The 15637-nt window shown below is 32.7% G+C and overlaps 1 protein-coding gene across 3 annotated transcripts in view; it reads left to right on the top strand.

The window, feature by feature from the left end:
• The window catches only part of LOC115891076 (irregular chiasm C-roughest protein-like), a 549766-nt gene that overhangs the window by 180974 nt on the left and 353155 nt on the right, over positions 1-15637 (top strand). For 2 of the 3 annotated variants that reach the window (XM_030911476.1, XM_030911475.1), the window contains exon 4: positions 13709-13715. The exons of the other annotated variant lie outside the window; for it this stretch is intronic. The gene's annotated coding sequence lies outside the window, so the exon portion shown is untranslated. The remainder of the gene's footprint in view (positions 1-13708; positions 13716-15637) is intronic. 3 annotated transcript variants of the gene reach the window in all.

The raw sequence follows: 15637 nt of genomic DNA, 5'->3' as shown, positions 1-15637 counted from the left end.
TAGTAAAATAAATAGATTGGTATGGGACGTCATCTGCTTTTCTTCTGTCATCGTCTGTCGAAATCTTACCTGAGAAAAAAAACAAAGTATAGACGCTATGGAATGTATCAACAATATTACCAACAAACATCCTTAATTTGTCAATAATAAAGAAGCCATTTTTGCAGATGTAACAAATTATTGCGCCAAATCGAGTTCATGGGCTCTCCACTACGTTTGGATGTCAGTTAAAAATGTAGACTGTTTAAGTTGGTGGCAAGCAATGTGTAAAAATACTCAGTTGAAATATTTAGCTGTTGCTCTGCTGTCGTTACTAACGTCATCTGCAGCCACAGAGAGAAGTTTCAGTACTTACAGTTTTATCCTTACTAAAAAAAAAGGAATCGCTTAACTGCACAAAGAGCCGGCAAAATAATGTTCGTAGCTCATAACAATAAATTATTACTGCAAAAACAAAAAGTGAATATGATATTCAACATGAAACTCCTCCAGAACCACTAGAACTCGTAGAGGTAGAGATCCATCCTTCAGAATCAGAACCAGATGATATATCAAATATATCTGATTTGGAAATAGAAACTGACGAAGGCAGTACTACTACTACTACTATAATACCCTATGAAGATGGGACCAGCTCGGCGCCTGAAAGTATTCCGGAATAGAATAATTCAGTTATTTGTGTTTTACGTTTTATAAATTTATATTTTGTGCTTTTTTGTTTTTTTTTAAGTTCATAGTCATAGTTCATGGTTTATGTACAAGGTACAAACGTTACCAAATGATTTTTGTAATATGTTATGTTTATGACTTTTATGAGTTATGTATTGTTTATTAAAAATATAACAACTGATATTATGTTTATTGTTTTTTTTTTCACTTATATGTTGGTATCAAATGTCTATCTAATTTATTCCTTTATTGTATCGACAAAAAATATGTAAAATTGTAAAATTTCCTAATATTTCATAAATTTCCGAAAGTTTCTGAAAGTTTCGGAAATTTCCTGCAACAATCAAAAATTTCTGAAATATTAACATCACTATAAAGAGCCATTACTACCGCTTTCCCGTTCAAAATATTCTAATAAAGTTGCGATGATTTGTTTACGGCTATTAAGCTACCTTGTACACTTCGCACTAAAAGAGGTTCTAAAAAGAACCATGTTCTACTGCAAAGTCTGCTAGTAAAAACTTTCAAACTTAAAGTATCACAACACAATAATTCATTTAAACCAAAAACTCCTAGTACAAAACTAAAGTGATGAGTGTCAAAACGAATGACTATGTGGAAATAAATAAATAAATGTGGGACGTTTTTTGGTAGCATAGCTACCATCTGAATCCCCAACGGAAGATTTAAGTTCCAATTAGTCAGCCAGGTGCCGAATATGTCCATGGTTGACAAAAATGAATTTAAAAACCGTGCCCTCAATTACTTAACTAAAAGTTTGACAATAATTGGTATCGGATATAAATATGTAGTGTCATACAGGATTTTGACGTGACTCTTGATACATTCTTCTTACGTTTACTGACTTTTAATTGTAACGGTCTAGCCAATATAAGTTGCATGACTTCTTTTTCCTCTTCTTCTTAGGGTCTAGGTCTGTCCACTTGAAAGGTTGGCGATCAATCAGGCTATTTTATTTTATTGACAGTCATCTGGAGCAAAATGGTGGATTTTTTCCCAACCAGACTATAAGAATGGTAAGCCCTTAAATTCTATAAAGCCTCTTCGTTCTGGGGTTCATTTTCTTCGCAGTACATCTTGTAAACGGATGTATGTACCCAGATATTGAGGCTTCCATTTGAAAATGTTCCGGGATTATATTCAATTTCCCTAAAACTTCTTTATTTATTATATTATGAGCCCATGGAATCTTTAGGATCCATCTGTATAGCTATTCAAATCAAATCAAATCATTTATTGCATGTTAATAGATACAAGTATCCTTACACAAAGTCATATTTTGTAAAATGTAAAATTATAAAATAAGCACAACAATTTTCAAACAGTAATTTAAAGTACACAAAAAAACAATAAATACACAATGTAAATGTTTTGACCTATAACCGCGCTATAACATTTCACTGCTTTCTAAAAAATCAGTAACACTAAAATAAGCCATATCAAGAAGGTAGCTTATGAGATAATTTATTAAAGCATGCAGGAGCATAATGAAGGCTGGAGTTCCAAGATCTTCCGAGGCGCAAATGAACAGGCTTTATATTCATTCTGTTTCTGGTTGCATAATTGTGTTGTTCATCATGCGTAGTATATAGTTCTAGGTTATCCTTCACAAATAAAAGACACTGGAGGATATAGCAACATGGAAGTGTCAGTATTCCCATTCTTTTGTAGGCGTTTTTTGTATCTGCTTGATAACTTAAATTTGACAAAAAAAACACTCAATGCTTTTCTTTGCAGTCCAAACAGTCTGTCAGCATGTGCTGAGTGACTCCAAACAAGTATTCCATAAGTAAGCACCGAGTGAATGAGAGCATGATAGGCAGCTACTAACACATCACTCTCCACACATTTAGCCATCGCCGAAATGCATACATGCTTATGGAAACCTTCCCTGCCACATAGTCTACGTGACTTTCAAAACTCAGTTTTGTGTCAAATTTTATTCCCAGAAATCGGACACTGCAGGAATCTATTTTATATTTTGTTTTAAGAGAAAACATAACTTTTTCTGTTTTAGTGTCATTGAGGCATAACCGGTTTGCCTAAAACCAGTCACCAATATTTAGCAAAATCGATTCAAAATCAGTTTGAATTTCTTCAGGGGATTTCCGAGCACATAAGATAGTAGTGTTATCGGCAAACAAAATCATATCATTCTGAAGTGTAGCCACGGGTAAATCATTAAAGTAAATTAAAAACAATAAGGGTCCTAATACTGAGCCTTGCGGTACCCCATATTTTACAACACTCACATCAGAGAGCGTACCGTTGGCTAATGTTTGTTGAGATCGGTTTACAAGATAATGAGCCAATAATTTCGAACTCAAATTATTTACTCCGTAATATGAAATTTTCTGTAAAAGTATGTTGTGATCAACACAATCAAAGGCCTCGGTAAGGTCACAGAAGACCGAACCAACATAGTTACCGCTCTCAAAACCCTCAATTATATCTTAATTGAGGGCTCAATTATCCATCAAACCAATGGAAGCCATTCTTGTAGATTTTCCTTTACGAAACCCAAACTGATTCTCTACGAACAGGTTATTAGATTCAAAGTAATGTGTTAACTAGTGTTTCAATAAATATTAAAAAATTTTTGAAAGTATCGGTATTAAAGCTATGGGTCTATAATTATTCACACTTTCAGGATCACCTTTTTTAAATACTGGTACGATTTTGGAAATTTTTAAACAACTGGGATACGTACCGTCTCTTATATATCTATTGAATAATTTAGTTAGAGGATATATTAATAAATTTATTACTTTTTTAACTAGTGGAATGGTCATGTTATAAATATCTTTACTATGCTAATTTTTTAACGAATTTAGGGCGTTTCGAGTTTCTATGAAAGTTACCTCTCTAAAGAAAAAATTTAGATTTAAAGGTTTATTAGAAAATTTTGTTATATAGTCAAGCGGTGTGCGATAATCTACGCTCAGAGACTTTACAATATTTTCGGTTATATTCACAAAAAAATCGTTAAAATCATTTGCGCTAACATTCGTACTCACAGTATATTTTATAGGACCTCTGTATGAATTTACTATATACCATGTAGCCTTCACCATAGTGTCAGCGTCTTTAATATATTTCGAGTTTGCTTGTTTTTTGCAAAAAGTAATTTTTGCTTTGTATTTTTTCCTAAAAGACCTTAATTCAGTATTGATTTCCGGGAAATTATAATTGTTTTTTAATTCTGTTAGAAATGCTCACGCATACGTTTCAGCTCATCATTAAACCAAGAAATTTTACCACGTTGATTGGCCCTCTTTTTGACTAAAGGGAATGATATATTCAGATACTCAACGAGTTTAGAATAAAATACACCGAACTGCCACTCCACGCTCTCCGAGTTTTCCAAGCAACTCCAGTCTTCACCATCCAACAGGTGAAAAAACCGATATTATAGCATATAGTTTTCAACTCCAGGTAACAATGCATTAAACAAGCACAAATAAACATAAAGAGTAATGTAGTAATGTCAATCCAAGAAGATATTTTATTTCAAATATACAATTTATATAATTATTAAAAAATTAATATAACAAATTAGTGATAGTGTGCATTAATTTTCAAAAATATTCTAAATCAATATTAAGATCAATCAAGTAAACTAGAAACGCACTTACTTATACCGTTACGAACAAAAATTAATTTCAAGAAACCGTAACCCCTACTAAAAACCAGTTTCTCTACATGCAGTTAACAATGTTATTTAACACATAAATATCCCTTTTATTCCACTCCTATTACGTCCGAATGGCAGGCCCGCATTGTGTAAACTAAACCTGTCTGTAATTTAATTTTTACATTAGTTTGTTCTGTTCGTACTTTGCGGGTTATTAAAATAAGTTTGCATGATCTCGGGCAGTTATGACAAATGGAACGCAAACATACTGTTGCGAGCGGTCATAAGTAAAAAGCGAGTGGTGTGACATCCAGTTGAATTACTCGATTTAATCATTAGTTTAACAGATTTTTCATTTTTATATGGAATATGTGATGTAATTAATAGTTTTGGATTTATAAAATCAACCAAGGTATAACAGCCGAACTCACAGCTATTTATCAGGTTCTTATCCAAATTCGGAGCATGCCACCGATTGAAGCATTAATACTATCTGATTCACTTAGTTCCCTCAACAGTAAGCTTCTTTAACCCCCCAAAACTCTCTAACCTGCAGCATTAGAGATCTAGTATATAAACTTACTGAAAGAAACTACAATGTTAACTTTATGTGGATTCCTGGACACTCTGACATTGCTGGTAATGACCGAGTAGACAAACTGGCTAACGAGGCAACACTCTTACAGAATATTGAAGGAACTCCGTTGTCGAAATTTCCACATAAAAGTGTTCTTCAGTATACTTCAAAATGAATGGGACATCCTCAAGGGAACTAATAAACTTAGATCACATATGCTACTTCTTCATCTGTATCAAAATATATATTCTCTTGAACGCGGATCTTTCTGTAAAGTTGTTAGAACCCTCACAGGACACTCATCTCTCTCTCTCTCTCTCTCTCTCTCTCTCTCTCTCTCTCTCTCTCTCTCTCTCTCTCTCTCGCAACCAAGGTGTATTTTTTCATTCTATTGTAAGTACACGGAAAAAGTGAAAACACTATATTTATTAACAACGTTATTATTATTGCTACATTATTGCTATAAATATTAAGTTCAGAATGTATCCAAATACTGTGGCTAGTTTTTTAACTAAAAATCTGGATAATTTCAATTTACTTTTGTTTGAATTTTGTGTAGTTTCTGGATATTATAAAAGGGAATATTCGCGTATATTTTAGATGATATACAGGGTGTCCCAGAAATAAGTGCAAATATTTTAAGGGGTGGTAGATTTCGATAAAAGAAACATATTTTCTCCTTTATCGTTTTTTAAATAAGTCCAAAATAAGGGAGTTATTTTACTTTGAAAATTTCCAAAAAAAAAAGATGTTTTGCTAAAATGTTGAGAACCACTGGATCTTAAAAAATGTCTTTACCTATGTGGCGGATTCATCTTTCCAAAAAAATCCTGTATGGGTATTTCGCCACTGCACTGCAAGAAAATCTACAAAATAAAATAATTATTTTTTGTAAACACTTCTGCGTTAAACCTAAACGGACGCTGCTTGTCAGAAGTTATGTTTAAGGCAATACAAATTTGCCTAACAAAGCAAAAAAAATATGCTAAACGTTTCGGAAAGTTATCTCTTTCCGTCGTCGGAAGCAAAAAAATACAAAGAATAAAGAAAAAAACTATTTAAAATATTTAAATTCAACTATTCGAGAACACTTTACTTTTTTAAAACAGATACGTCTACAAGAAACTTTTGACGTTCTGTTAAAATGACATTTTTTTTAACTTGAATTTAAACTTCAAAATTAACAATTACTACCTGATAACAATTACTTAATAAGGTAAATCTAAAAAGCCCCAAACTTTCTGTAAGATCATTTTTAAATTTTACGTATGTTATGTTTATTTATCTTGTTGTATCTATTGTTCTTTAAAATCAAAGAAGCGATTGCTATACATTACTAACATCTACAGATGCATGAGCAATACATTTATTTTTATTGGATTGAATTAAACAAGCCTCTTTTATTTTTCTTTTAGAGGCTATCGCTTCTTTCTTGTAAATTTAATCTACTGCCTATGTTGCCATCTTATCAAGAAATTATGTTTTTTAAATAAAAACTAAAAAAAAAATCCAAAATTTTTTTCAAAACATTTCGAATTTTCAATTTTTTTTTTCGCGAAAAAAACCTAATACGCGTGTTTCTAGGGTTGAACTATACTACCAGTTAAAATATTAGCACTTATTTCTGGGACACCCTCTATAATTTTCCATCGAAATAAACAGACCGTTGAATAATTTAAATACTCTCCAACTAGTAAAATAATAATAAACCAATTAAGCACTTTATCCCTAATGTTAGTAATTATTAATGGTATATAAAAGCGGCAACAAACATCTGAATTGTGAAAGACCTTCTAGAATCTGTCTTTCCAGATGCATTTCTCCAGATATTTTTTTATTAATCTTAGTTTATTAGCAAATATAAGATATATACAGTGTAAGTCTTAAATAAGTGCAAATATTTTTAGAGGGTGTATTTTTAGACCCCCGAAACACGTCTATGGGGTAATGAAATATGGTAATTGAAAGTTTGGATTTTTTTTTAAATTTAATTTTTTTTAGTTTTTAGTTAAAAAACATAATTTCTTAATAATATGGCAACATAGGTAGTAGATTAAATTTACAAGAATGAAAACCCAGAAAAGATCCAGTGGTTCTCAAAATTTACGCAAAAAATACATATTTTTTTAATTTAAAAGTAAAGTAAGGTAAAATAACTCGGATATTTTAGACTTATTTGAAAAAGGGTAAAGAGAAAACATATTTCTTTATTTAGACTTATTTCAAAAACGGTAAAGAGAAAACATGTTTCTTTAATCGAGATCTACCAACTCTAAAAATATTTGCACTTATTTAAGACTCACCCTGTACATAATAGTTTGTTTTTGTTATTTTTAAATTTATATTCAACTATGCACAACCTCCCAGACATTTTTATGTTTTACACCAGTGGCTGTTTACATTAAAGGGACATACATTTTAATGAGGAACTTTTATTGCCTATATTCCCAGAACAGTAAACTATGATACAGTCAGTATTTTAATTATTTTCAGTCATATTTTATTTTGAAGTGTATGGTCGGTCCGTTATAACTATTAATGATATATTTTCTTTTTCATCCCAAGAAATGTTTGTAGGAAATTACTTAAAGAAGTTTTTTACAATAGGAATGTATATCAATTTATGAATCTCTCCAGATGGAGATGTATGTTGAATGATTTTATTTCGTGTAATAGAGGCCTATAATACTCCTATGTTAGCTATTTACTACATTGGAACTACCATCAAGACCAAGCAGCAAGAGACGTGGCAAGACTGCGCTACAGCTCGAAGACTGTGGCTAGTGATAGATTGCATAAAGACAAAGCAACTACTAGAGCACTAAAAGAATGTAGTATGCATAATTGTAGGTGTCATCACTGGAAAATAACCACACCAAACCCCACGGGGGTAAATCTCGTGAGATGGAAGATTTCCAACGAGTAGACTACTGTAGAGAATGCGGAGGGGAAGAAGAAACCATAGAGCACCTGGGCTGGAACTCTGTAACGAATTAGCGATCGGTAGCGATAAAGAATACTGACCTTGGCCGTACAAACTAAACGGCAAGCGAAAGTATTCTTCATCGCTACCGATAGCTATTTCGTTACAGAGTTCCAGCCCTGCTGTGCCACTGTCCGGCACTGGAAAACCGACGCTTTAAAACTTTAGGGCAAGGTTTTTTTCGAGAGACTAGAGGAAGCAGCAGCAAAACATTGCAAAGAGCTGCTGAGTGTTTAAAAGCAAAAAGCAAAGAACAATCAGCGGAAGGTTTGGTATACAATAATACAAGAGTATCGCAATGGACCCAAGCCTCCGATTGAGGGGTCAAACAGGATCCCAAACTCCAGCAACCTAATTAATCTAAACTGTTTGCCATATCAGTTACCAAAATATTATAAAATAGGTAAATGATACAAGCTAATAATCTGATTATATCGCAACTGAAACAGGAAATTTTTAGAAAGATTTTTTTAATTCTAAAAAGTTTAAAACCGTGTCCTCAGTTATTCTTTATCCCTACAAAAATGTTCCTAACCATCAAAAAGGCTTTACGTTTCAAACTGTATCAGTCGTTAGAAAGAAGAAAAAACTATTTAGCGTATTAAAATCTAACTATAAAAACCACTATGACCTATTTCATGGTTGACGTTTTAATATATACTAACATAATACTAACATTTCCAGATTTTGCACTATTGAACCCGCCGCAAAAATATGTAAATAACCCAATGAGCAATATTTTGTCACATTTACTTATCTGCGTTTTATTCATGCGACCAACAGGTACGGTATTTTAAACACCATTCCTACTAAATGTCAGTTATTATTTGCAGTACACATTAGTCCTTTTTTATGCCAACTTAGTAGGCCCAGCGCCCATAGAAGTGCCGTAGGTATGGCGGTGGCGTGCATGGTTCTGACGCGTGGCGATGGCTATGCCAGTGTAAATTAGGAAACGCCCATCGAGATGAAGCGGCAGATGCGCAGATCAGGTATACCATATCGTAACCACTAGTGGTGCATTGAAAGCACCGGCGGCGTGGCGGTGTCGTGCCCTTTCAGTACAAGGCATTTCGACATAAAGACTTGTGTTTTTCAATAATGCGGGACGATCTACAATTTATTATCAACTTGAATTAATTGAGTCAAAACCATGTTTATACGACTGTAATCGACCAGACTACAGCAATAGAAATGCTCAAGATGTAGCCTGGAACGAAATCTAAGAAAGGAAGCACGAAATATCGTCTTCTTTACATATTATTTAACTGCCCTAGCAGGTACGACATTTTACAAAATAAACAAACACCTTACGACGGATCTTGTTCTATTTTTTGCCACCTCAGTATGCGTTAAAACACCAGATAGCGACCACGCCGCAACCATACCGCTGCCACGCCATAAGCCTCCACCACTTCTGTGGGCGCTGGGCCTTAGGCACCAGTCGTGACGCCACTTTTATTTTTGTGTGCTGTTTGACGCAAAAGGAAGGCCCGGTAATGTAACAAGGACGTCACCAAGAACACATTTCCCTCAAGAGAATAAAATGCTGACTGGGAATATAGTTACTTCTATAATGCAACCCTGTTCTATTCGAATATCGCTATATTTATAACTAAACATATAAATAGGGTTTGAGATTATTTTCACTGAAGACATATAGCTTAAATTCATATTAATTAAAATTCTAAAAGCGAGCCGCAAAGAAAATATGGAATTGAAAACAGTTGCCTTAAAGGAATACGAATTTATCCGATCCAAAAAAAAGCGCAAACAGGCCAGAAGAAAAGGCACAGAAGGAGGAAGGAAAAACTTTCTCCATTTCCCAAATTGACTTTGAAATATAGCGCCACCTGCAAATACCAATCGTCGTAAAAATTGGGAAGAGCCCCGTGAAGGCGACGAGTTAAATTTTTAAATTTTATAAGACAAAAAGGCGTCTTCTTATTTTCGAGCATTAAGAGCGTCGGCTATAAGAATCGGGAAAAGCAAAGATAGATTGGGAAAAAATTGGTTCTTAGGTTTTATTCTTTTAGGAATCTTGGGCATAAATTAAATGACTAATAAGGAAAAATTGACATTCCTGTAAAATGCTTTAAATTTTCGTGGATTGAGATATTACAAATTGAGGACAACAGTAGGAAGTCATTTAAAATACTTTTTTTATTAATTTCGCGACAAAATATTGTATACCCAATGTGGCGTAGCATGATCTACCGCTTACTAACAGAATTAAGTTAGCAATGATTACAGGATTTTCCATTTTGGTTGAAATCATACGGTATCTCCATTATTAGTTAAGATAGAAGGGCGCGGTTTGCACAAACCTATACCACCTTTTTGTCAAATGGAAGATGCCGTATACAAAATTTTTATAACTCTCTTCGTTTTTGAGCTACAGAGTCTTTTTGAAAATTTTGCTATTTGGGACACCGCCTGTATCTCTGTTATTGTTAAAGGCTGCTATTGTTAAAGATAACTAGAAGGTAAAAACTATTTATTATAGAACTTTTTATGTGGAATACAGTGCCACAGTCTGTTATTCTACGAAAAGAATATTTTTAAAGATATAAATTAAAGTTATGTTTTCTTAAATGGAACACCCTGTATATTTATAAATTATATGATCTGGCTTACGATAAGCTTCTCAAAAACATATATTACTCTATATTTAGTTTCATTATTTATTGCAATATTTAAAAGTTTTTATTAAAAGATCATATTTTATTTATTAGTAGGCCATGACTGATAATAAAAGAAACTAAAGAATTCTTAAAGGTATATACTGCTCCTGTTATATTTTGGGAGCCACTAATAAATTATTTATATATTAGGGAAACTTAACTCTCTACCGCTATTTGTAAATCTTGGAAGCTATCATACCGGAACTTTTAGATTTTTACCTAATTTACACAAAACATACTATCAGCAAGATGGGGTTTTCTCTCACAACTTTGAAAATATTAGAATTTTGTTAAATTATTATTTCTCAAATCAATGAATTAGAACCAATGGACTCATATGATGGTCTCCATGATTCCCGGAACTGTCCGTTCTCGATTTCTAATTTTGGGGATTTTTGAAATATGAAATACATCATGGCAACTACAACAATGTTGAACACCTGGAAAATGCTTCAATAATGCAAACTTTTAGATATTTGCAAAGTACTGCAAACCCATGCCGTTATAAAAAAAGAAAAATATATTAGAGTTTCAGTGGTGACAGTTCAGAAGTAAAATATATCAATCCGAAGAAAATTTTATTATGTGTATGTGTATTTTAGTAAATACCATTTTGATTTTTGTGTTATTTATCATCGCCTACTAGTAAAAAAGTGATATTCTGTAAATGATATATCTTAGAAAAAACAGACTACGCCACTGTATTCTACGTAAAAAGTTCTACAAGAATCAGTTTTCACCTTCTCGATATCATCCACAATAACGGAGATACGGGAGCTGTCCCAAATTACAAAATTTTCGAAAAGACCCTGTAGCTCAGAAACGAAGAGGGCTATGAAAATTTTGTTTGTATCATCTTCCGTTTGACATAAAAAGTGGGAAAGGTTTGTGCAAACGGCATCCTCCTATATCCTCATAATGGAGATACGGTATGATTTAAGTCAAAATGGGACATCCTGTACAAAATAAGAAATGCAAACATTTTCAAATCTAGAATGTCAACATCTCTCTGTTCTATATACTTATTTTAAATACTGTATAAAGTGTTTTTCTTCTCTGAAACTAAAAAAATGTAATAATGTACTAACATTCGATAACACACAATACATTCAAAGAATACTGCTGAACCAACGAATTTTCCTCAGTGCCAAATTCCGAGTTTCAAATAAATCGCAATTGGGCTGCTTTCCGCAAACCTATCAACCCTTTAAAGCTCCGTTCGCTTTGTTCATCGCCACGCCATGAATCTCAATATATCAATTACCGTCAATAAAAGACACTTTAATCCTCTCCTAAAGCAACGGAATTTCATTACTTGTGACCGCGAGCTTTCGATTTCAATTAAACTAGAAAACCTTTGCCGCGGATCTAACTGATAAAGACGAAGGATACTGCTGTCATTTTGATACTAATACAGGGTCATACTAATACAATGTGCCAAAAGGCTCAATATCAGGTACTTTCTTTGAGATTTTTACTTCAGTTTTACTTGTAAAGTATACAAGCAGTAGTAACGCAGATTTTAAAAATATTTGTTATACAGTATTCCATTATGATTATTGTTAGTTCCCAGTAGATAATACGCAGAAAAAAAATTGTTTCCTTTCAAGCCTTCCCAAACACCCACGATTTTTTTTCTGCGTTATATATTATGTTCCCGGTAGTGATAGGTTGTTATTTAACTAGCTGTTATTTTATAACAATTATTTAGAAATAACATAACGCAACCATTACTACTTTTAAAAAATAACAGATATAAAATAACGATACGCAGAGATCGACCGTTCGTGAAACGAAGTCGGCGCTCTGCACCGCCACGAAATTCGATGCTGCTCGAAGCAATTCCAAAAAACAACTAGTATGGATTATGGATGGAAAACACGTTATTTCGACAACCATCGATACAGGCTGCGAGATACAACGGACAACGGAGTGTGAAATGCGCTACGGCGCGGCGCGAACGTAGCTGCATCGGTCGATGGTCGTATGGGACTTGCAACAGCTTAAAAATAATAGGATATAAAAGAAGCAGCTTTTTTGAAATAGTTGCGGGTATAACGCCTGTCGGTCGAGATAACAGGAGTGGGAAAGAAACCTACTGCATCGGTCGATTGTCGATGGAGGCTCGCAACGGGTTGGAGAAGCAGTCATTTTAGATCCATTGTTTTTTAACCAAAAAATTTCGAATTTTCAAAATTTCTTTTTCGCGAAAAAAAAAATGGGGTTGAACTATACTACCAGTTAAAATATTTGCACTTATTTCTGGGACACCCTGTATATTAGTTTGTAAATTATGATTTATTCTTTATAATAATGAAGACCGTATAATTTTCTACATATTCCTATTGAAAATGCAATTTACTTACATTTTATTTAATATAAAATACGTCATTATTTTATAAAACTAAATTACGTTGGGACTCTATTAGATATTGCGTTACTTTTAATTATTCGCAATATTTGTTACAGTTTCGAACTCGGTCAGGGTTATATCGATCTGCAGTAAAACCAAAATTTTGAAATATAAATTACTTTTATTAGAGCTCTCTGAAGTAATTTAATAAAAAATAGTTTAATTAATAACTAAATTTATTATTACAAATTTTGTATAAAACGTAATATTAAATAATTTAAAATGAAATTAAATTTTAATAAGAAATATTCTATAAAAACCGTTTACTAAAAATATCCGAAATCGCTTAGTTTTAGCTAGATTAGTACTTTTAAAATGAATTAGGAAATATTGGTTTTATTTTATTTGTTATGGTGGGTTTTTAAAAACCAAACCAAGCCAAATAAAATAAAATAAATATGGAATTCTTATTTGTGAGTATTTATATAGCCAAATAAAATAAGAAATATGCTCAATACGCTGCAGCTAGTTAAAGTTAATGATTGTTTATAATAATTTTACATTTATAGTACACTTATTTATTCTATGCATAATATATTATAAATTTATACTTATGTGAAACACTGAAGCAAGCGCAAAGCCGTTTTCGCATAGATAGCCAACTCTTATTTTAAGTTATTTTAGCTGTCTGAAGGCATATATAGTTTTCCATATAACCAACATTCTTCTTTTATAACCATCAGACATACATTGTTTAAAATTTTAACAGTATTTTTTTTAATTTCAGATCACAGGTGAGAAACTTTCATCTAAAAAGACACGAGATATTTTTTGGTAAGAATAAAATAGTTTTAGATAATAACTTTTCTATAATAAAGCAAATACCACCAATTTAAAAAAAAGCTTGTTGAAATAAGATGGATATTATTGTGTAAAAAAATATAAATATTTATGTTACAAATAATAAAGAATTGAGAAATATAAATTTTATACAAAATTAACTTTAATTTCTCTCAATATATTTCTAATAATGTGATTTTTTTATTCAAAATGATTGTTCTTAGAATTACAGCACCAGGATTCAACTGCTATTAATTTTTTCTACATAAAATTGAAAATATACTTCCAATTTTCCTTTTTCAGTTTTTCAAAATATCCTTTCAATGCATTTTCTCAGAATTAGAAATTCTATTAGTAGGTAGGGTAATAGGCGATAAAAAGGTGACAAGTAATTTTTAACTTGGTTCACAATGTTGGGTTTGAACAAAAACTATTGAATTGCATATGTCAATAATAAACTTTTACTGGCAACCTTAGGTAAATGTTATTTTCACTAGCGAATGTTAGAAATTACTAGAAAAAGTTGATAAATCTCTTTAAAATGTCAGATTCACTGGTCCACTGCGTAATTGCCAGCATTTCCTAGTGAATCTTAAGAATCACTGAATTTCCGAATTTCACTGTAACATATACGATTGTATACCTGTCGATCAGCAATCGAAATGACAAAAATTATAGACATTTTAGTAAAACTGTTTGGAATATTCTATTTTTTATAGATGTCCAACATTATTTACTAGTAATTCACTCATGTTCGAATGGAGGTATACCAATAGAATTCATTCGCTTTTACTTTGCCAGTGACAATAAATTAAATGCTTAAACCCCCAAAAATTAATAATACAGTACAACCTAAGACGAGAAAGCATGTTGGCAGGCAGTGAGAGACAAGCAAAACGGCCACGTATTTCTTTTATTAACTGTCTAGAGAGCAACGTCTTGAATAATAAGCCTTCGTAACTGACGAAATTAGGTTATTTAATATTATAAAAGTACATTAAACAGAGAGGAAGGAAGGGTAGGAAATTTAGGGGAAGAGAGCCAAAGAATTGTCTACTGGAACCATTTAGATTCCGGAAGGGATGTTCAGCATTACATAAAACAAGAGAAAATCCTTGCAAAGTCCCGTATTAAATTAAATTGAAAGGTAGGAGTTATTAATATAGTTGCGATGTTTCGAATAGGTGAATATTTAATCGTTATCAACCCCCCAAAACCAACATTATTTTTCAAGGCTTACGGAAGTGTATGCAATGGACTTGAGTGCTTATTGGAATGCTGAGTCTCTATATCTATTGATGACTAATTATATTCCGCCTCGTCTTGTAATTAAGACATATGATGCAAACAAACGGGGTGACACGAACAAGGACTATTCTACAGCGACACCATCCCTTGTTAAGTAATAACAATGGTTGATGAGTTGCTTACCCCCATCTTGATCTATGAAGAACGTCATTGACGTTCAATATACGCACTTGTATACATCATATGCAGATAAGCGGCACCCTGATCGGGGGTAAGCAACTCATCAACCATTGTTATTACTTAACAAGGGATGGTGTCGCTGTAGAATAGTCCTTGTTCGTGTCACCCCGCTTGTTTGCATCATATGTCTTAATTACTTCGACGAGGCTTCATATAATTAAGATCGAACTTCACTTCCTAAGGTAAGTTCGTTTGATCTTCTAATTATTTTCGTACTAGAAGAGTTTGCCAGATATTACCTCATCATCATCATTTTCAGCTTATTCAACCATTTTCAATTATGGTGTAGCCTCGCTCGCTTTCTTAAATACTTTCTTTGTAGTTGAGCCCATGGTTTTGTCTATTGATGGTAATGTGGGCCCAAGTTATCTCTGCTAATTTCCTAATA

The sequence above is a fragment of the Sitophilus oryzae genome, unplaced genomic scaffold (assembly GCF_002938485.1).
Source record: "Sitophilus oryzae breed Bouriz unplaced genomic scaffold, Soryzae_2.0 scaffold_965_pilon_pilon, whole genome shotgun sequence".
NCBI lineage: Eukaryota > Metazoa > Arthropoda > Insecta > Coleoptera > Curculionidae > Sitophilus > Sitophilus oryzae.
The sequence above is the reverse complement of the archived record's forward strand: the minus strand, read 5'-3'. Positions and strand labels throughout refer to the sequence as shown.